Raw genomic sequence first — 10,652 nt, forward strand, 5'->3', positions numbered from 1 at the left:
TTTTCCCTGTCTCTCTCTTTTCCTGTCTCTCTCTTTTCCTGCCCTGTCTCTCTCTTTTCCCTGTCTCTCTCTTTTCCTGTCTCTCTCTTTCCCTGCCTCTCTCTTTTCCCTGTCTCTCTCTTTTCCCTGTCTCCCTCTTTTTCAGCTTCCTCCTCATCTCCAGGTGTGACCCGTTTTGAACAATGATGTTTTGTCCACGCTGTGCGGTACGGACAGAGAAGCTCCGTCTCCAGGATACAACAGTGCAGACGAATGATGCATAGTTATCAGCAGACAAAAAGCCAGCTGTTTCTTTTTTTTATCTTTTTATTTTTTTCTTTTCTTTTCTTGTCTCTCTCTCTCTCTCTTTTAATGGTATGTTTTGAACCATTAGTCCCGGTTTCCAACCTCTTCCCTCTGTGTGTGTGTGTGTGTGTGTGTGTGTGTGTGTGTGTCACACGGAGCACAGTCTCTCACGTGTCTTTCCGTGGTCCAGTTTGGAAACCAACGGAAAACGTGGCAGCGCCTGCATTGCCGCAGATGCGCGTCAGTGGCCAATCTTGGCATGAACGTTTGTGGATGTGAATGTGACCAGTTTGCGTCTCACCCTGTGAGGAGGGGACTACTGCTGCTTCGTCAGCTGTCACAAGTCAGCTGTGGGTGTGGAGGGAGTGTATGTCTTGTACGTGAAAGACCCCATCCGCTACAATGTGATATTTTATAGGGTCCTTATGCCGTGTGTACAACTTACAGGTATTTACCTCAGAAAAGGAGAGAGCGTACTGAACTTGACAGGCAGTTGAATGTGTTTTCTTTCTTTGCTGCTGCATCAGTTTGTTTTCCCGGAAGCTTGGCCTTCCCGTGTGATACGGCTTTATTTATTTGGTCATTTATTTGTTTTTTCATTTATTTTTTTTTTTTAAATACTAAAGTCATTTTTCCCTTGTTTTTCATGTTTAACTGCCGTGCAATCCATACTTTACACCAACAGAAAGATCCGTCCACTTTTATTCATAATTATTGCATCTTCATTGCATTACTTTTTTTGTAATTTTTTTAATAATTATTTTTTTATACATCTGTCACGTTCTAACCGTTGTCATCCTTTTAACTTCTTTGTAAAATGCACGACCAGACAGAGTGCTGTTCAGTTTTGCTTCAGGTGTGTGTCATTTTCTGTTGTTGTTTTTGTGACTGGGACTTTGCCCGACAGTGTTGTGTTGTGATCACTGTTTCCATTCTCTTGCTGGTGGTGGCGGTGTACGGGTTTTTTTTTGTTTTTTTTTTTTTTTTTTGCAAATCCCTCCTGCTGATCACCTACTCCCCACCCACCCTCCCTCTCCCCGGGCCCCTCCTCTCCACACCCCTCCCCTGTTTGTTGAACTCAGTTCAGATTGAAAATGGATTTACCTTCCTGGATTTCTTTGGGGGAAATATCGATTACATACATCAATCAAAAAAACAACAACAACAGCTTCAAAAGCAGCTGACGGTCGTTGGGAGTGCAAAGCAGAGAGAAACAACCCAACTGGGGCCTGGCTGAGGAGAAGTGAGTTATCTGCCCTGTCTCTGTCAGTTGCCGCAGGAATGGTCACGTGGTGTCTTGGCCAGCGTTCCGGTCTTGGAATGGACCACGATAAACAGATAGAATAGAACAAATCCCAGTACAAAATAGAAGAGGTCCCAGTACAAAATAGACCAGATCCCAGTACAAAATAGACCAGGTCTCAGTGCAGGTCTCAGTGCAAAATAGACCAGATCCCAGTACAAAATAGACCAGGTCCCAGTACAAAATAGACCAGGTCCCAGTACAAAATAGACCAGGTCCCAGTACACCTGTCGTTCTGTGTCCACCTTTCTTCCTTTGTTGTGCTCTACGTGACCAAGTTTTCCATGTGTACCTTGTCAGTTGGATTTTGTTCTCACCCTGTTGACCACGTTTCGATTGTGGTTCGTAGTTTAGTTGTGATGCACGTAAAGCAGTACCCATCATATGTTTTCTTATCTTTTCCACATACATATCTATCCCCCGCCCCCCTCCCCTACCCCAACCACTCTCTCGATTGCTTGCTCATTCCATGGTGTTTTTTCCCCTCTCTCTCATTCATCCACGACCTCCCACTGTCTTCAGAACCTTTTATGTTAATGGTGTGGGTTGATGTGTTGTTGTGTCCAGACTCTATGGTGAAGCGTATCTGTGATAAAACGTAATAAAGGTGGATGGTGTTGTGATAGTGTTGTTGTGTCCATGTCACCATTGATAGGCATGGCGTGCTGCGTGACGTGTCTGTAGCCAGAATACTGGTCACAGGGCTGTGGGCATTTTGATGGGTTTAACACCATCACCAGTCCTTTCAAACACATTTCCAGATCTGACAGGTTCACCCGGATTCTGTTGAGCATGCTTTTTGTCTGTTAATCTGCTTCCGTCACAAACACACGTACACACAAACATAAGCTACACATGCACACTAGCGGTCACTGTATACATGTTGGTTGAGGTGATGTTCAGGCGTTGATTTGCTGCTCTCTCTCTCTCTCTCTCTCCCTCCCTCCCTCCCAATAACCATAATTCCCTAAGTGACGAAAGTGGTAAATTATATGGAATAATCACTCATAAGAGATTGCAAGAATGGGTGGATGAAAATGACATCACTAGTGACCACCAAGCCGGTTTTAAAAAAGGATATTCCACTGTATACCACATGTTTACGTTGCTTGCATTAGCACAGAAACAGTTCTCCTTTAACTGTACGTTGTATGTTGCTTTCATTGATTTCGAAAAGGCATTTGATTCTGTTAATCATAATCTTCTGTGGCCAGTTTTACTTAGGAATGGTATAAGAAGTAAACTTTACAAAATGTATAAAAAGCATGTATAATGTAGTAAGATCTAGAGTTCGTTGTGGCGCTAAACTGACTGAATTCATTAACTGTACAGCTGGGGTTAGACAGGGGGATGCCTGCAGTCCGATTTTGTTTTCTTTATTCATTAATGAATTAGCAATCCAAGTAATTAATAATGGAAGAGATGGGGCTCTGTTTCCGATTGATTCCCTTGAATTATTCATACTTTTGTTAGCTGATGTTATTATTCTTAAGTCAGAAACTGTTACAGGTTTACAAACACAGTTGAACAACCTTCCCCGTGTAGCAGTTTCACTCCAATTAAAAGTTATTATGTCAAAAAGTAATATCATAGTATTTCGTAGGGGCGGTTATTTGAGCAGTAGAGGGAGGTGGGTGTATGATGGTAGTTTGATGCCAGTTGTCAATGTTTATAAATATCTGGGCATATTTTTCTCCACACGCTTGAGTTTCGTTCGGGCATGCAAAGATCCAGCAAGCAGAGCCAAAATGCACTAATTTGTATAATGAAAAAGTCGCATATGCTCAATAATGTTTCCTTTGATTTATTTATCAAATTATTTGATGAACAGATGCAGCCCGTTGTGCAATACGGGTCTGAATTGTGGGGTTTTGATAAAGCTGCTGTTCACTGTGAATCAGTCCACACTTTTGCATTAAAGAGATTTTTAGGATAGGCAAACTCTCAGTGACTTAGACAGTTAGTGTATGGTGGAACGAATTGATACCGGTTATATCTAGTTTCTGCAGTCAAGTGTATCCGTTATTGGTTGAGATTGCTGCAAATGGAACATAACAGAATACCCCACAAAGCTTATGATATGCTATATGATTTAGATGCTAGAGGCAGAGTGAACTGGGTAACCAAGATTCGCCATTGTTTGTTTGAATATGGGTTTGGATTTGTTTGGTTAAACCAAGGTGTTGGTAGCATCCAGGCGTTTATTGGTGTGTTTCAACAACGACTGATTGATTGTAGATGGCAGAAGTGGTCTGATCAAAATTATTCAAAATATTGAAAGATTAAGTTTCTATAAGAATTTGTGCAATGTGTCTGAGTCGAATCCTTACTTAGTGTTATATATGGATAGACATTTAGAATATATAACAACAAGATTTATATTAGGTATCACTGAATTAGCGGTCCATTATTACAGATACAGAACATGTAACGACAGTGATCTGATCTGTTCATTATGTAAAGAGTCACAAGAAAATGAGATACACTTTGTTCTTTGCTGTCCAGTTTTTAGGAACATTCGAGAGGACTTTATTCAGCCTAAATATTATCGAAAACCTACATTGTTTAAATTGAACTTAATCAAGTCATCTACTTCCCCTGAAGTTGTTCGCAAATTTTCACTATTTTTTATACAAAGCTTTCAAATTCAGAGAAATCACTATTTCGTGAAAACGTTTGTTTTCTTTCCTTTTTCTTTCATTGTTCTACACATTGAACTGTAATGCAGTTATATTTTTGTTTGACTGTGTTTACTGATGCTCACAGTGATGTATTGTTTGTAAAATGATGTTCACATTCCCCTAAATATGAAGCTGAGGCATATACATGAATAAAAACCATCTTGAATCTCTCTCTCTTTCTCACACACAATCACACATTTTCGAACCGTCATATTAAGTCAGTTTAATCGTTCACTGGTCCACGACACAATCTTAACCATTGGTTTTAATAAAACTGAGCAATTTCAGATAACAAATTTAGAACTGTAACGTTATTGAAAAAAACGACAATGCTGTGGTTGAACTTGATCAGTCATTGGCTGATGTAATCTATTTGATTGTTTAAGTGTATCATCATGTCCACTGTCAGCTCAAGTGAGTTTGCTGTCACTCATCAAGGCTGATGCTCTGTGATTCTGATTTGGGGATTTAGGACAGATTTTGTTAAAGATCCATGGATTTTGACAGAAGTGGATGGGCTTCTCTGGACACCAGTATGATTTGACTGGTCAAGATGTGTCATGACCAGTCCGGTGAAACTCAACTGTGGGTTTGGCCACTGAAGCTTGTGTGTGAGAAACAGTGCATGTGCTTGCATGCCTTCATGTGTATGTTTCTGTGTGTGAGATAATCATTGTATCTTTTTTTCTTTTCTTTTTTTTTGTGTAATATTAAAAACTGTTTCAGACATGGGTTTTTTTAAGTGGGGAAAATGTGATACTTTTGTATTGTTATTGTCTTTTTGTTGTTGTTGTTGTTTGTTTTTGTATTTTGCATTGTGTTTCATTGTTTCCCATTTCTAAATTCAAGCTGCTATGAAACATCGTTGGGGAATCCACTATGGACAGCCGCGTAATCAGGTTGAGGATTTAGTACTGAGGAGATTGTTGACCATCTGGAGTGTGAACCATCAGTGCACTGTTGTGGTCATGATGACTGCTTTCTGTGATACTGGTTTCTTCATTCATTCCTTCCTTCCTCATGACGACTGCTTTCTGTGATACTGGTTTCTTCATTCATTCCTTCCTTCCTCATGACGACTGCTTTCTGTGATACTGGTCTCTTCATTCATTCCTTCCTTCCTTCCTCATGACAACTGCTTTCTGTGATACTGGTCTCTTCATTCATTCCTTCCTTCCTTCCTTCATGACAACTGCTTTCTGTGATACTGGTCTCTTCATTCATTCATTCCTTCCTCATGACGACTGCTTTCTGTGATACTGGTCTCTTCATTCATTCCACCCTTTCTTCCTTCCTTCATGACGACTGCTTTCTGTGATACTGGTCTCTTCATTCATTCATTCCTTCATGACGACTGCTTTCTGTGATACTGGTTTCGTCATTTATTCCACCCTTACTTCATGACGACTGCTTTCTGTGATACTGGTCTCTTCCTTCCTTCCTTCCTCATGACGACTGCTTTCTGTGATACTGGTTTCTTCATTTATTCCACCCTTCCTTCCTTCTCCTGTTCCGTCAGTGACCCACGGAGCGCCTCTGTATGCACGCCAAAGTTACTGAATTTATCATGTTACCATAGACATTCCAGTGTTTTTGCTTATCAGGTTGATTAACATAGAAATTTGTTCTCATTATTTTAAAATTTGTTTGACTAAATTCTTTTTTTGATGATTGAATATGATTCATTATTCAGTAACTAGATTTGTTGAAAAAAAATTCCAGTATTATTCCTTATTTTTTTAAAAATAAACCATCATTCAGTTACTGAAGGTTTGTTGAATTGTTGAAAACAAAAAAACAGTATCCAGTATCCAGCAAGACGCAGGCGAGGAGGAGTGTTGGCTAAACACCACACAGACCATCACACAGGATGCAGATTATTGCAGGGTGGTGCTGAACACCACACAAACCATCACACAGGATGCAGATTATTGCAGGGTGGTGCTGAACACCACACAAACCAACACACAGGATGCAGATTATTGCAGGGTGGTGCTGAACACCACACAGGATGCAGATTACTGCAGGGTGGTGGTTGAGGGGTGGTGGGGAGTTGACATGCTGGACTTACACTGGTGTCGGGCTGGTGGTTGAGTGGTTTCGTGACGTTTGGGTTCAGTGGTATGGATGCATAGGCACTGCCTGTTCTTGGTCAGAGACCAAGCTCAACACACCTTATAAACACTGAGCCCTCAGAGAACAGTGGTCACCTTGGTTACATACTTCTCCCTTTGTTTTGGTCACACACTTCCTTGGTAACATCCTCTTTGTTACATTTATCATCATTCTTATTTCTTTCTCTGGTAACATCCCCTTTGTTACATTTATCATCATTCTTATTTCTTCCCCTGGTAACACCCCTTTTGTTACATTCACATACTTCTCCCTGTGTACATGGATGCAGTTCTTTTCAGAACAATTTTGTTGAACCCTGCCAGTATTCATACACATCTCGTCAGACATACACATACTAAGCTAATTTCACTGACATCTTTATTACACACACACACACACACAACATGGAAAAAAAAACTCGCATGGCTCTGTTAGACATGTTATTTTTGTTTATTGATCATTATAGCACAGGTAATATAATTTACAATCAATTTGAATAGCATGATGGTAGAAGATCAGACTATATGCCAAAGTCTACACCACTGATATGCAATGATCCTGTACAGTTTGTAAGGGGCGGAGTAGGGGGTTCCGAGCGCACAGCACAGGGGCGGTGGTGGGATCTAGACTGTCTCCCATGTGGTAGCGGCACACCCCACAGACCACTGCTTCCAACACACACCGTCAACATGCACAGCAACCAGACATAGAAAAATGACATTATAAAAAAAAAAAAATTTAAAAAAAGCAGCAAGGAAGTGGGGTAGAAGGAAGTCTTAGATAAAATGTGTAGCTACTGAAAGCTTTCTTTCTGCAAGCAATTCCAACATGTTTTAATACAGGCAAACCAGTTCATGGTTAGGTAAACAGTTCACTGATAATATAGATTCAACAAGTTCTAGACATCAAACAATAAAAAAAATAATTTTGTTTTCCAGAATTGCCATACTTGCATCAGAACGATCCGTTTTGCAACACCATTCAGTTCAACGACTCTTGCGTCCCAGTCTTTCCAAAAAGGGCAAAATTACTCAAAATGTAAATACAATCACTTTTTTTTTTTTTTTTTTTGGCAGATGAAGAAAGCAAAAGGAATCTGTAAGGAATACAGTATGAATCATGTGTGGCGTGTTCCCCCTCCCCAGTACATGTGCCCATGTCTAACCTTTATCGCACCATCTTCTCTTCCACATTGTGGCTGCAGTCTGACCACAGTGCTCTGTCCAGCTTACACCACACACTGCTCTGTCCAGCTTACACCACACACTGCTCTGTCCAGCTTACACCACACACTGCTCTGTCCAGCTTACACCACACACTGCTCTGTCCAGCTTACACCACACAGTGCTCTGTCCAGCATACACCACACAGTGCTCTGTCCAGCTTACACCACACACTGCTCTGTCCAGCTTACACCACACACTGCTCTGTCCAGCTTACACCACACACTGCTCTGTCCAGCTTACACCACACAGTGCTCTGTCCAGCTTACACCACACTCTGTCCAGCTTACACCACACAGTGCTCTGTCCAGCATACACCACACTCTGTCCAGCTTACACCACACAGTGCTCTGTCCAGCATACACCACACAGTGCTCTGTCCAGCTTACACCACACTCTGTCCAGCTTACACCACACTCTGTCCAGCATACACCACACTCTGTCCAGCATACACCAAACTGTCCAGCATACACCACACTGTCCAGCATACACCACACAGTACTCTGTCCAGCATACACCAAACTGTCCAGCATACACCACACAGTGCTCTGTCCAGCTTACACCACACACTGTACTCTGTCCAGCTTACACCACACAGTGCTCTGTCCAGCTTACACCACACAGTGCTCTGTCCAGCATACACCACACAGTGCTCTGTCCAGCATACACCACACAGTGCTCTGTCCAGCATACACCACACAGTGCTCTGTCCAGCTTACACCACACAGTGCTCTGTCCAGCATACACCACACAGTGCTCTGTCCAGCATACACCACACAGTGCTCTGTCCAGCATACACACCACACAGTGCTCTGTCCAGCATACACCACACAGTGCTCTGTCCAGCATACACCAAACTGTCCAGCATACACCACACACAGTGCTCTGTCCAGCATACACCGGACAGTGCTCTGTCCAGCATACACCACACTCTGTCCAGCTTACACCACACAGTACTCTGTCCAGCATACACCACACACAGTACTCTGTCCAGCTTACACCACACTCTGTCCAGCATACACCACACAGTGCTCTGTCCAGCATACACCACACACTGCTCTGTCCAGCATACACCACACAGTGCTCTGTCCAGCATACACCACACAGTGCTCTGTCCAGCATACACCACACAGTGCTCTGTCCAGCATACACCACACAGTGCTCTGTCCAGCATACACCACACTGTCCAGCATACACCACACACAGTGCTCTGTCCAGCATACACCACACAGTGCTCTGTCCAGCATACACCACACAGTGCTCTGTCCAGCATACACCACACTGTCCAGCATACACCACACAGTGCTCTGTCCAGCATACACCACACTGTCCAGCATACACCACACTGTCCAGCATACACCGCACACTGCTCTGTCCAGCATACACCACACTGTCCAGCATACACCACACACAGTGCTCTGTCCAGCATACACCACACTGTCCAGCATACACCACACAGTGCTCTGTCCAGCATACACCACACACTGCTCTGTCCAGCATACACCACACTGTCCAGCATACACCACACACTGCTCTGTCCAGCATACACCACACAGTGCTCTGTCCAGCATACACCACACACTGCTCTGTCCAGCATACACCACACACTGTGCTCTGTCCAGCATACACCACTCTGTCCAGCATACACCACACAGTGCTCTGTCCAGCATACACCACACAGTGCTCTGTCCAGCATACACCACTCTGTCCAGCATACACCACACAGTGCTCTGTCCAGCATACCACCACACAGTGCTCTGTCCAGCATACACCACTCTGTCCAGCATACACCACACAGTGCTCTGTCCAGCTTACACCACACAGTGCTCTGTCCAGCTTACACCACACAGTGCTCTGTCCAGCTTACACCACACAGTGCTCTGTCCAGCATACTCCACAGCACTGCTCTGGTCCAGCTTACACCACACAGTGCTCTGTCCAGCATACACCACACACTGCTCTGTCCAGCATACACCCCACAGTACTCTGTCAGCTTACACCACACTCTGTCCAGCATACACCACACAGTACTCTGTCCAGCATACACCACACAGTACTCTGTCCAGCTTACACCACACAGTGCTCTGTCCAGCATACACCACACAGTGCTCTGTCCAGCTTACACCACTCTGTCCAGCATACACCACACAGTACTCTGTCCAGCTTACACCACTCTGTCCAGCATACACCACACAGTGCTCTGTCCAGCTTACACCACTCTGTCCAGCATACACCACACAGTACTCTGTCCAGCTTACACCACTCTGTCCAGCATACACCACACAGTACTCTGTCCAGCTTACACCACACAGTGCTCTGTCCAGCATACACCACACTGTCCAGCATACACCACACTGTCCAGCATACACCACACACTGCTCTGTCCAGCATACACCACACAGTGCTCTGTGTGTGTGCAGCACACTCTCAGTCACAAAGCAATATGCCACAAACCGATAAGTTATATTATCTTAGAAAAATATATACACATCTTATTCAATCCACACTTCATAATGCTTCTCCAAACATGATACAAGACTCTAAAGCAAAGTCGATGTCAAAAGTTACAAAAGTAAACAACAAAAGCAAAAACAGATCTATGAGATGTATATATATATATATATATAAACTGATCATCAAAAGTATGGAAGGAAATGGAAAAGAAAAAAGGAACAATGTCGAAGTGCTAAGCATGAGAAGCTGAACCTTCCTAGCATTGAGTAGACTGCAGACACCAGTGTTGCCTATCACATGTCTGACAGGCTGCTCAGGCAAACAGACAGCTGTTGAAACAGGATGAGCCAGATGATGGTGACAGCAGAGAATCCTGTGGTAGAAATATGTCCCACATTTTCAAACAGGTCCAAGGTGGGGAATTAGTCAGCACAAGGAGTGCCTACGTCAGAGAGGTCTACAGGAGAACAGATGTTGTCATTCCCCTCTCTCCAGGCCCTGTGATCACAAAGTAAACTGATCTGCCCTGACCCGTCTCACCACACCTTCCTTCATGTCGTCAATGTTTCAATTCAGTCAACTTGCAGCCAC

This window comes from Babylonia areolata, chromosome 35 (genome assembly GCF_041734735.1).
Source record: "Babylonia areolata isolate BAREFJ2019XMU chromosome 35, ASM4173473v1, whole genome shotgun sequence".
Taxonomy (NCBI): domain Eukaryota; kingdom Metazoa; phylum Mollusca; class Gastropoda; order Neogastropoda; family Buccinidae; genus Babylonia; species Babylonia areolata.